Source organism: Mauremys mutica, chromosome 1 (assembly GCF_020497125.1).
Source record: "Mauremys mutica isolate MM-2020 ecotype Southern chromosome 1, ASM2049712v1, whole genome shotgun sequence".
NCBI classification, from domain to species: Eukaryota; Metazoa; Chordata; order Testudines; family Geoemydidae; genus Mauremys; species Mauremys mutica.
Window position 1 is genome coordinate 135,652,674 of NC_059072.1, and position 13,104 is coordinate 135,665,777.

Consider the following 13,104-nt stretch of genomic DNA (forward strand, 5'->3'; position numbering starts at 1 on the left):
AGCAGCTCTAACAGTTTTGCTGCCACAAATAACTGACAAGGTAGGAGACATTTTTGTATTCCTGCTACATTTTGAGTGAATGAGTGGTAGTGCATTTGTTCCTACTTTTAAATGCATTGCTGGATTTGATATTTTCTGTATTATGTTGGCTCTGTGTATTCTTACAGTTTTCATTCGGCTTTGATAGAGGCCTTAGTGGATAAAACACCCATTTAAAAAAGGAGAAAATGGATTCTGTATTTGGTGCAGCTGTATATTTTATATGAGCTGTATAATTCTAGTATGTTCAGGGTTTTTTGTACTAGAATTGACTTGCATTTTAATTATTGTGCTTGCAGAAATTTCATTATTCTGCTTAAAACAGTACTAAATTATATGAGCTAATGGGAATAAGCTTGTCTTTTAGACTATGTACAATTATGTTGCAATTGCTGTTAATTTTTTATCAAAGGAGCGAGTAATCAGTACATGAGTCTGTGTTATTGTAGCAGATGGTGGACAGCACCATGACCCTCTTTAGGTAACTGAATGTGGCTAGATGAAAATCAATAAGATTTTATTTGAAAGGGCTGGAATAGCAGGAGGGGTATGGGTTGGGACTGAAGTTCAATAATAGAGCTGAATTGTGGCTTAGTACTAAAATAGCAGAGTAGTACTGAAGTGAAGCCAAGGGAGTAGGAATGGGAGTAATGGAAGCTAAGAACTGTTGAGTAGAGCTAAGAACTTGATGACATCTGGAAGGCTGAGGTGTTTAATGCCTATTTTACTTCATAGAATCATAGGGTTGGAAGGGACCTCAGGAGGTCATCTAGTCTAACCCCCTGCTCAAAGCAGGACAAATCCTCAGAAATTTTGCCCCAGTTCCCCAAATGGTCCTCTTAAGGACTGAGCTCACAACCCTGGGTTTAGCAGGCTAATGCTCAAACCAGTGAGCTATACCTCCCCTCCCAGTCTTCACTAACAAGGTTAAAGGTAACTAGATACTAAACACAATTAATATTATATACAAGGGGGGAGGAACACAAGCCAAAATAGTGAAAGAACAGGTTAAAGAATATTTAGATAAGTTAGAAGCATTGAAGTCGGCAAAGTCTAAGGAAATTCATCTTAGGGTGCTTAATGAACTACCTGATGTGGTCTTGGAACTGTTAGCAATTATCTTTGAGAACTCCTGGAGGATATGTGTGTCCCAGAGGACTGGAGAAAGGCAAACACAGTACCTATATTTAAAAAAGGGGAATAAAGAGGACCCAGGGAATTTATAGATGAGTGTACCTAACTTCGATACCTGAAAAGATACTAAAACAAATTATTAAACAATCAATTTGTAAGCACCTAGTGGATAATGGTTATAAGGAATAGCCAGCATAGATTTGTCAAAAACAAAATCACCCCAAACCAACCTAATTTCCTTCTTTGACAGAGTTACTGCACTAGTAGATGGGGGGAAGCAGTAGACATGGTATATCTTGATTTTATTAGGGTTTTTGACACAGTCCCATGTGACATTGTCATAAGCAAACTAGGGAAATGCTGTCTAAATAAAATTATTATAAGGTGAGCACACAATTGGTTGAAAGACAGTATTAAAAGAGTAGTTATCCATGGTTTGCTGTCAAGCTGGGACGGCATATCTAATGGGGTCCTGCAGGGATCAGTCCTGGGTCTGGGAATATTTAATATTTCCATTAATGACTTGGATAATGGAGTGGAGACTATGCGTATAAAATTTGAAGATGAAACCAAGTTGGGAGGGGTTGCAACCTCTTTAAAGGACAAGATTAGACTTCAAAACAACCGTGACAAATTGGAGAATTGGTCTGAATTCAGCATAGTGACATTCAAGAAAGATAAATGGAAAGTACTACATTTAGGAAGGAAAAGTCAAATGCACAACTAAAAAATGGGAAATAGCTGGCTAGGTGGTTGTCTTGGGGAACAGGATTTCGGGGTTATAGTGGATCACACATTGAATATGAGTCAACAGTGTAATGCAGTTGTGAAAAAGGCTAATGTAATTCTGGGGTGACTGTCACATGTAAGGCAGGGGAAGGAGTTAATCATCCAGCTCCGCTTGGCATCGGTGAGGCCTCAGCTCCAGTGGTGTCCAGTTCTGGGTGCCGCACTTTAGGAAAGATGTGGACAAACTGGAGCGAGTCCAGAGGAGAGCAACAAAAATTATAAAAGCTTTAAAATCCTGACTTATGAGGAAAGATTGAAAAAACTTGGCATGTTTAGTTTTGAGAAAAGGTGACTGAGGAGTGGACCTGATAACAGCATTCAGATATGTTAAGGGCTGTTTCAAAGAGGACAGAGATCAATTGCTCTCCATGTCCACAGAAGGTAGAACAAGAAGTAGTGGGCTTAATCTGCAGCAAGGAAAATTTCTGTTAGATATTAGGCAAAGTTTTCTAACTATAAGGGAGGTTACGCTCTGGAATAGGCTTCCAAAGGAGGTTGTAGAATCTCCGTCAGTGGGAGGTTCTAAGAACAGGTTGGACAAACACCTCTCAGAGTTGTTCTGGGTTTACTTGGTCCTGCCGCAGCGCAGGAGGCTGGACTTGATGACTTATCAAGGTCCATTTCAGCCCTATATTTCTATGATTCTATGTATAATAGCGGTTGCTGCATGTTGGCTTTAAAGTGCATGTGCCAGCACTAAACCAATTGTTGTTGCACTTACTATCTTACTTTCATTAACTCCAAATTCAAATTCTGGCTCTTCCAGTCAAATTGCTTGTTCATTTATTTTTGATAGTTCTTGTTTTGATTTAATTATGTATGAGAATATTTCATAATGTGTTAGTAAATGTGTCACGGTGTATTTGTAAAACCAAAGAAGATTCGGTGATATGAGACTTCACTACACACCCTGCTATTAAATCTTCACTAAAAACTAGGAAAAATGCCATTTTTGTGCAGCTTGAATAGATCTGTGGTGGACATCACTGAAAGGGCTGTCTGCTTTCTTTATAGGGCTCAGCTGCTTGTGTGGCAGGAATGGCATTGGATTAGCCAATATCAAACAAGCCAGCCATACCTCAATGGCAGGCCATTGTGGCCCTGTTGGGTTACTGGGGTCTGCCCTCACACGCCTCTAGGAGCCATTTGATAGTGCATTCAAGGAAGAGGGGGAGATTACTCTCTCCACCAGCTTCTCTGACCAGACTGCCTATGCCAGACTAGCAGGAAGAGCTACATCTTGAGGCAGAATAACAACGTCATAGAATCATAGAACTGGAAGGAACCTCAAGAGGTCATCAAGTCCAGTCCCCTGCACTCATGGCAGGACTTAGTATTATCTAGACCATCTCTGACAGGTGTTTGTCTAACCTGCTCTTAAAAATCTCCAATGATGGAGATTCCACAACCTTCCTAGGCAATTTATTCCAGTGCTTAACCACTCTGGCAGTTAGGAAGTTTTTCCTAATGTCCAACCTAAAGCTCCCTTGCTGCAATTTAAGCCCATTTGCTTCTTGTCCTATCCCCAGAGGTTAAGAAGAACAATTTTTCTCCCTCCTCCTTGTAACAACCTTTTATGTACTTGGAACCTGTTTTCATGTGCCCTCTGAGTCTTCTCTTCTCCAGACTAAACAAACCCAATTTTTTCAGTGCTCCCTCATAAGTCATGTTTTCTAGACCTTTAATCATTTTTGTTGCTCTTCTCTGGACTTTCTCCAATTTGTCTACATCTTTCCTGAAATGTGGCGCCCAGAACTGTACACAATACTTCAGTTGAGGCCTAATCAGAATGGAGTAGAGCAGAAGAATTACTTCTCATGTCTTGCTTACAACACTCCTGCTAATCCACCCCAGAATGATGTTTGCTTTTTTTGTAACAGTGTTACAGTGTTGACTCATGGTCTTGGTCAGCTTATGGTCCACTACGACCCCCAGATCCCTTTCCACAGTACTCCTTCCTAGGAAGTCATTTCCCATTTTGTATGTGTGCAGCTGATTGTTCCTTCCTAAATGGAGTACTTTGCATTTGTCCTTATTGAATTTCATCTTATATACTTCAGACCACTTCTCCAGTTTGTCCAGATCATTTTGAATTTTAATCCTATCCTCCAAAGCACTTGCAACCCCTCCCAGCTTTGTATTGTCTGCGAACTTTATAAGTGTACGCTCTATATCATTATCTAAATCATTGATGAAGATATTGAACAGAACTGGACCCAGAACAGATCCCTGTGGGGCCCCACTCGTTTTGCCCTTCCAGCATGACTGTGAACCACTAAAAGCAGCAAAGAATCCTGTGGCACCTTATAGACTAACAGACGTTTTAGAGCATGAGCTTTCGTGGGTGAATACCCACTTCGTCAGATGCAAGTAGTGGAAATTTCCAGGGGCAGGTATATATATGCAAGCAAGAAGCAAGCTAGAGATAACGAGGTTAGTTCAATCAGGGAGGATGAGGCCCTGTTCTAGCAGTTGAAGTGTGAAAACCAAGGGAGGAGAAACTGGTTTTGTAGTTGGCAAGCCATTCACAGTCTTTGTTTAATCCTGAGCTGATGGTGTCAAATTTGCAGATGAACTGAAGCTCAGCAGTTTCTCTCTGAAGTCTGGTCCTGAAGTTTTTTTGCTGCAGGATGGCCACCTTAAGATCTGCTATTGTGTGACCAGGGAAGTTGAAGTGTTCTCCTACAGGTTTTTGTATATTGCCATTCCTAATATCTGATTTGTGTCCATTTATCCTTTTCCTTAGAGACTGTCCAGTTTGGCCGATGTATTTAGCAGAGGGGCATTGCTGGCATATGATGGCGTATATTACATTGGTGGACGTGCAGGTGAATGAACCGGTGATGGTATGGCTGATCTGGTTAGGTCCTGTGATGGTGTCGCTGGTGTAGATATGTGGGCAGAGTTGGCATCGAGGTTTGTTGCATGGGTTGGTTCCTGAGCTAGAGTTACTATGGTGCGGTGTGCAGTTACTGGTGAGAATATGCTTCAGGTTGGCAGGTTGTCTGTGGGCGAGGACTGGCCTGCCACCCAAGGCCTGTGAAAGTGTGGGGTCATTGTCCAGAATGGGTTGTAGATCCCTGATGATGCGTTGGAGGGGTTTTAGCTGGGGACTGTATGTGATGGCCAGTGGAGTCCTGTTGGTTTCTTTCTTGGGTTTGTCTTGCAGTAGGAGGCTTCTGGTACACGTCTGGCTCTGTTGATCTGTTTCCTTATTTCTTCGTGCGGGTACTGTAGTTTTGAGAATGCTTGGTGGAGATTTTGTAGGTGTTGGTCTCTGTCTGCGGGGTTAGAGCAGATGCGGTTGTACCTCAGTGCTTGGCTGTAGAAAATGGATCTTGTGGTGTGTCCGGGATGGAAGCTGGAGGCATGAAGGTAGGCATAGCGGTCGGTAGGTTTTCGGTATAGGGTGGTGGTAATGTGACCATCACTTATTTGCACCGTGGTGTCTAGGAAGTGGACCTCCCGTGTAGATTGGTCCAGGCTGAGGTTGATGGTGGGGTGGAAGCTGTTGAAATCGTGGTGGAATTTTTCCAGAGTCTCCTTCCCATGGGTCCAGATGATGAAGATGTCATCAATGTAGCGTAGGTAGAGAAGGGGTGTGACTGGACAAGAGCTGAGGAAGCGTTGTTCCAGGTCGGCCATAAAAATATTGGCATATTGTGGGGCCATGCGGGTGCCCATAGCGGTGCCACTGATCTGGAGATATATATTGTCATCAAATTTGAAATAGTTGTGTGTGAGGATAAAGGCACAGAGCTCAGCAACCAGTTGTGCTGTGGCATCATCAGGGATACTGTTCTTGACAGCTTGTATTCCATCTGTGTGTGGGATGTTTGTGTACCACTGGTAACTACTCTCTGGGAATGGTTTTTCTCCCACCTTATAGTAGCTCCACTGAGGTTGCATTTCCCTAGTTTGTTTATGAGAAGGTCATGGGAGAAAATATCAAAAGCTTTACTAAAGTCAAGATATACCACGTCTACCACTTCCCCCCATCCACAAGGCTTATTACCCTGTCAAAGAAAGCTATCAGGTTGATTTAACAAAATTTGTTCTTGACAAATCCATGCTGACTATTACTTATCACCTTATGATCTTCTAGATGTTTGCAAATTGATTGTGTAATTATTTGCTCCATTATCTTTCCGGGTACAGAAGTTAAACTGACTGGTCTGTACTTCCCCGGGTTGTCCTTATTTCCCTTTGTATAGATTGGCACTATATTTGCCCTTTTCCAGTCTTCTAGAATCTCTCCCATCTTCCATGACTTTTAAAAGATAATTGCTAATGGCTCATATATCTCCTCAGTCAGCTCCTTGAGTATTCTAGGACGAATTTCATCTGGTCCTGGTGACTTGAAGACATCTAACTTGTCTAAGTAATTTTTAACTTGTTCTTTCCCTATTTTAGCCTCTGATCCTACCTCATTTTCACTGACATTCACTATGTTAGACGTCCAATCACCACCAACCTTCTTGGTGAAAACCAAAACAAAGAAGTCATTAAGCATCTCTGCCATTTCCACATTTTCTGTTATTATTCCACTCCCTGTCATTGAGTAATGGACCTATCCTGTCCTTTGTCTTCCTCTTGCTTCTAATGTATTTGTAGAATGTTTTCTTGTTCCCTTTTATGTCTCTAGCTAGTTTGATCTCGTTTTGTGCCTTTCTAATTTTTTTCCTACATACTTGTGTTATTTGTTTATATTCATCCTTTGTAATTTGACCTAATTTCCACTTTTTATAGGACTCTTGTTTTATTTTTAGATCATTGAAGAGCTCCTGGTTAAGCCAGGGTTGTCTCTTGCCATACTTCCTATCTCTTCCTATGCAGTGGGATAGTTTGCTCTTGTGCTCTTAATAATGTCTCTTTGAAAAACTGCCAGCTGACTTCAATTGTTTTTCCCCTTAGACTTGTTTCCCATGGAATCATACCTACTAACTTCCTGAGTTTGCTAAAGTCTGCCTTCTTGAAATTGTCTTTATTTTGCTGTTCTTCCTCCTACCATTCCTTAGAATCATGAACTCTACCATTTCATGATCACTTGCACCCAAGCTGCCTTCCACTTTCAGATTCTCAACCAGATTCCTCCCTATTCGTCAAAATCAAATCTAGACCAGCCTCTCCCCTAGTAGCTTTCTCCTCTTTCTGAAATAAAAAATGTTTCACCACCAAAGGCCTGTCATCTTTGTCGCCCAATGAGGCGGTGTACTCAGCACTGATATCAGCATGAGGTTATTTTGAGGCATTCCAAGAGCTGTTTAAAAGAATTGCTGAGACTTTGGAACTAGAAACATGGGTCATATCAGAGAAATCTCATAAGTTGTTTGACATCCTGACAATCAGAATCACCCTCCCTATAAATGAGGCGCTGTTTGACGTAGCTAAGGGCCTGTGACAGATGCTGGCCATGATAACACCAAGTGCAGAATGGGTAGAGAACAATACCAGGTCCCTCAGTCTGGGTTAAAGTACTTCTATGCCCACCACAACATAGGCTCTTTAGTCATTTCAGTGATACAGGAGAAACCTAAATCAAACAAGAGTACCCCTAAGGAGAAGGACACAAAAAGGGTCAACCTACTTGGGAGAAAATCTTACTCCTCTGTCTCATTACAACTCACTGTGGCAAATTGCCAGGCCTTCCTGGACAAATGGAACTTTTTAACCTAGTATAGAGTGATGCCCTTTCTCTGGAAATTCCCACATGACAAAGGGGGTGGGAGGACTCAGGAGAACAATCAAGGAAGGCCAGTTGGAGGCCAGGATGGCTACACAGGTGGCAATGGGCACCTCCAACGCTGAGGGCAGATCTATGGCATGGCAGTGACTATATATTGAGTATCCTGGCTCCAATCATCAGGCATCCCTAGGGAGGTACATGTAGTGATCAAGGACCTGTCCTCTGAGGGCAGTGAATTATTTAGCAAGTGAGCTGACAGCACTCTCTAAAAGACTGAAAGGCCACCTTGCACTCTTTGGGGATTTACACACCAGCCCTATATCTCAAGCCATGCTGTCCTCAACCCAGTCATGATAACAGGTGCCATGTTATCACTCCATGTAACCTGAGTACCATGCCAAGAAGATGATGTACAAGAGGAGTCTCCAGGCTTCTTCCTCCTCAGTGATGCATCCTACTCTTATGGCACAGCAACTAATTTGACAGGACTCTTTGGAGCCACACCAAATCCAGCCCAGAAAGCACCACCTTTGAAAGCTGCCTTACCCAATTCCAGCATTGGATGGATGCGTGTTGGAGATCTTCATCCATGGCTATCTCATTCAGTTCCACCCTTTAACCCTACTGTTTACCTACCACCCTTCAGGGACCCTTCTCACAAGCAGGGCTTTAGAGCTGTGCTCTGGCTCTGCTCCGGCTCCAAGTAAAAACCTGCAGCTCCTCTGCTCTGGAGCTGCTCCGTGCTCCAGCTCTGGGCTCCGCTCCAAAGCCCTGCTCACAAAAGCCTGTTACAAGCAGAAGTCGCCTCACTGGGGAGCCATAGAGAAGGTGCCACCACAATTCAGGGGGAAAAGGTTTCTACTCCCTGTATTTTCTGATTTTGAAGATGAAAGAGGGTCTTCATCCTATCCTAGACCTAAGAAGATTCATCTGATCCATACATCATCTCAGGTTCAGGATGGTAACACTTGCCTCCATCATTCCATCTCTTCAGACTCAGGACTGGTTCATGGCTCGGACCTTGCAGGATGTGTACTTCCAAATAACCCACAGGAACATTCTAAGATTCACAGGGGGGCCCAACCATTACTAACCCAGGGGCCTGCCTTTTGGACTCCCCCTGGCAAGAGTATTTGTAAAATGCCAGGCAGTGGTGGATGCACACTTAAAGAGAAAGGGAATTCACATCTACTTATGCCTGGATGGTTGGCTGATCAGGGGCAAACCCCAGAGGAGACCACAAAGGTCCTGCACTATGTCTTCTAACTGTTCTCCAGACTGGGACTCCTTGTGCACTATGAGAAGGCACTTAGATACTCCTGTTGTGATTATTGGACCTGCTAAGTTACTCTAAGCTAAACTATAAAAAGTATGTAAAAGTTCATAAAATGTTACAATAAATGTGAAAAATAGGTCAAGCTGTTTACAATGATGAATGTGCAAGAAAACCAGACTGAGAAATTGTATTAGTCCAAACAATGTGGCCAACTAATATAAGTCAAGGACTGTGTTGAGATCATACTTGGTAAACAGAAAAAATTTACTTATGTCAACTTTGGCCTTACGGAAACAGATTTAATTGGTGGACAAAATAATGAGGACAAAATCTGCCCTACTTTTACCCCTTTTTGGTGTCCTTAAAAAGACACTGAAAAAAAGAATCATCTTCCCCCAGCTCATGTCCTGACTTACCAGCAGTTGGTAACTCAATTCATCTTGATATATCTAAAGAACGTTCTTCCTAAGAGGGAGGTTGGCTGGGCTTGCTCTTTTTTAAGGAATTTTGTTTTCACTTGTGAGTGCTGGAAGTTATCCCGCTATCGTGACATCCAGTCCTCAGCCCAGCAGTGAGGATATCTAATTGCCAGCACGACAAAGGCATGTAAGATCCTGTATAGTAATCCCTTCCCTTGTTGTGTGACTTTCTGCCTTCCGTTTCTTTCCTCCTATCCTGTCTCGCTCTCTTGAATTTTCGAATCCTGAAGTCAGATATACTGCACTCATCCAAACCTGCCTTGTCTAAAGAGAAAGGATCCAACCAGATGATGGCCCTCACCAGATTGTAACTAATCAAGGTCCAAGCAGCAAGTGTCTTGGTAAACTTTCGAGCCAAAGCATCCACTTGTAACTGACTAGCAGTCCCGTGTTCCAAAAACATCAACAAAAGCCATGTTTCACCCATCTTTTCTCTCCTGTCTCTCCTTACCTTGTGTCTGTGAATGCCCTGCACATCAGGACTAAGAATAAAATTAACCATTTCCTTTTCATCAATGAAAAGTTGTTCTTAAGCTAAGAGACTCTGATACTTTAAATCCAAAAGGAAAGAGACTTTAATAAAATCTGAAATTTGTTTTGCATAATCACTCAATCACAGTGTCAGTATAAATGCTTGTTTTAATTTCCTGTGGGTTTCTGTGGGTGTATTTAATCAATAAACTTTCAATATAAATAGATGCTTTTAGGTGTTTGCTAAGCAATCGGGTAAAACCAAGGTCTCTATTTAATATTAGCCCTGAATCCTCTATCTATCACTGTTTCATCGTAAACAGTGAAAGTGTTTATAAACGCCTTTAACTTTTTAGGCTTTTGAAATTTATATCGATATAGCACTCCCTCCTTTCACTTCATTATTTATATGGCAAGTTAATCCCATGTGATGTTCATTCTCTTATCCTCTCCTCAGGGAGAGAAGTGTGTGCAGTGGCATTTCTTGTTTTGGTAGGGTTTTTGTTTTGTTTTGTTTTAATATATATGTTGCTCTGTATTTATGTTAGAAAGGGGCAAGATCAAAGAAATGCACCTTGTACTTGGAGCAGAAGGTGGTGAGGTTTGTGATGGTTCTTAGTTCCTGGGGGAATTCATTGAACTGACCCTGGAGAAAGTTTTATCTCCTGCACAGTAGTTGTTGACCACTGTCTTCATCCTGGAGTTGAAGATCTAAAATCCATAAATCATAGAATCATAGAATCTCAGGGTTGGAAGGGACCTCAGGAGGTCATCTAGTCCAACCCCCTACTCAAAGCAGGACCAAACCCAACTAAATCATCCCAGCCAGGGCTTTGTCAAGCCTGACCTTAAAAACCTCTAAGGAAGGAGATTCCACTACCTCCCTAGGTAACCCATTCCAGTTCTTCACCACCCTACTAGTGAAAAAGTTTTTCCTAATATCCAGCCTAAACCTCCCCCTCTGCAACTTGAGACCATTACTCCTTGTTCTGTCATCTTCTACCACTGAGAACAGTCTAGATCCATCCTCTTTGGAAGCCCCTTTCAGGTAGTTGAAAGCAGCTATCAAATCCCCCCTCATTCTTCTCTTCTGCAGACTAAACAATCCCAGTTCCCTCAGCCTCTCCTCATGAGTCATGTGCTCCAGCCCCCTAATCATTTTTGTTGCCCTCCGCTGGACTCTCTCCAATTTATCCACATCCTTCTTGTAGTGTGGGGCCCAAAACTGGACACAGTACTCCAAATGAGGCCTCACCAGTGCTGAGTAGAGGGGAATGATCACATCCCTCGATCTGCTGGAAATGCCCCTACTTATACAACCCAAAATGCCATTAGCCTTCTTGGCAACAAGGGCACACTGTTGACTCATATTCAGCTTTTCGTCCACCGTAACCCCTAGGTCCTTTTCTGCAGAACTGCTGCCCAGCCATTCGGTCCCTAGTCTGTAGCAGTGCATGGGATTCTTCCGTCCTAAGTGCAGGACTCTGCACTTGTCCTTGTTGAACCTCATCATATTTCTTTTGGCCCAATCCTCTAATTTGTCTAGGTCCCTATGTATCCTAGCCCTACCCTCCAGCATATCAACCACTCCTCCCAGTTTAGTGTCATCTGCAAACTTGCTAAGGGTGCAGTCCACACCATCCTCCAGATCGTTAATGAAGATATTGAATAAAACCGGCCCCAGCACCGACCCTTGGGGCACTCCACTTGATACCGGCTGCCAACTAGACATGGAACCATTGATCACTACCCGTTGAGCCCGACCATCTAGCCAGCTTTCTATCCACCTTACCGTCCATTCATCCAGCCCATACTTCTTTAACTTGCTGGCAAGAATACTGTGGGAAACTGTAACAAAAGCTTTGCTAAAGTCCAGAAATAGTACATCCACTGCTTTCCCCTCATCCACAGAGCCGGTTATCTCGTCATAGAAGGCAATTAGGTTAGTCAGGCATGACTTGCCCTTAGTGAATCCATGCTGACTGTTCCTGATCACTTTCCCCTCCTTTAAGTGGTTCAGGATTGATTCCTTGAGGACCTGTTCCATGATTTTTCCAGGGACTGAGGTGAGACTGACTGGCCTGTAGTTCCCTGGATCTTCTTTCTTCCCTTTTTTAAAGCAGCAACATAAAGCAATCCATTGACTTTTGTCAAGCATTATGCCCTTGATATGGCAGCTGGGCCTGATGCCAAATTCCAATGAGCAATACTTCAATCACTTTTTGACTAATACAGCTGGCAGTCCTCATTCCCAGTATCCAGAGGGGATACTGCTTACTAGTCACAGTGGGATCCACACTGACACAGTGTGGAAGAAGAAAGAATGGTTACATACGCTTCAGTAACTGTGCTTCTTTGAGATGTTGTACTCTGCGTGGGCCCCACTACCTGCTCTCCATCCCTGCTCTTCAACGTCCACAGCAACATGAGCTTTGAATTGTGAAAGAAATGAGAGAGGGTCAGCCATGCCTTTATGCCCTCATATGGGAGCACACGGAGGCACATAGTGCATGCATAGCCCCGACAGACACTGCTATTCAAAATAATCCAATCTAACACACAAGGCACACCTGACCCTATAGTCGGAGCCACATTGACTACAACATTTTGAAGAACCACAGTTGCTGTAGGATATGTGGCCATTCTCTCCATGTTATAACATTGTGTTTTTTTTATGGGAGAAGTTCACCCAGTAACATAGAAGCTCTAGAAAGCCTCCTGCGGCAGAAAACTTGTGCTCATCTCCTGCTGAGTGAGCACTGTGTTGTGTGATCATGTGGGAAAACTAGACTCTGATCCCAGCAAGGAGAGTGAGCTGGTGCAACAATGGGGCTATGGCTGATAAGTCTGCTGTTGTACAAATCCAGTGGGGGAAAAATCCTTTGTTGGGGGGCGAGGGCTGCATAGATCCCAGTCCCTATTCCAGCCCATCTGGATTGTTGAGTGAATTCCATTCCTCCCTGAGCCTATGTTGCTCCATCACACAAAGGTCATTTACTTGGGCTTTTTGTTGAATTTCACCCGGTTTGCAGCTCTCCGAGTATTTTGTGTGGAGCATTAGGGAAGATTGTACCCATTTGTTGGTCACACGAATGAAAAATAGTGCATTAAGAAAGTGCCTTTGTGCAGCTGAGCACAAGTAGTTATTGGAGGTTCAGCCTAACAACATATATTTAGACCCCCTGTTCCACTTCCATCAAATGGGATCAACTTGCCATTAAATATGGTGA

The 13,104-nt window shown here is 43.0% G+C and overlaps 1 protein-coding gene across 7 annotated transcripts in view; it reads left to right on the forward strand.

Moving 5' to 3' along the window:
* The window catches only part of DYRK4 (dual specificity tyrosine phosphorylation regulated kinase 4), an 84,388-nt gene that overhangs the window by 35,149 nt on the left and 36,135 nt on the right, over positions 1 to 13,104 (forward strand). The window lies entirely within an intron of this gene.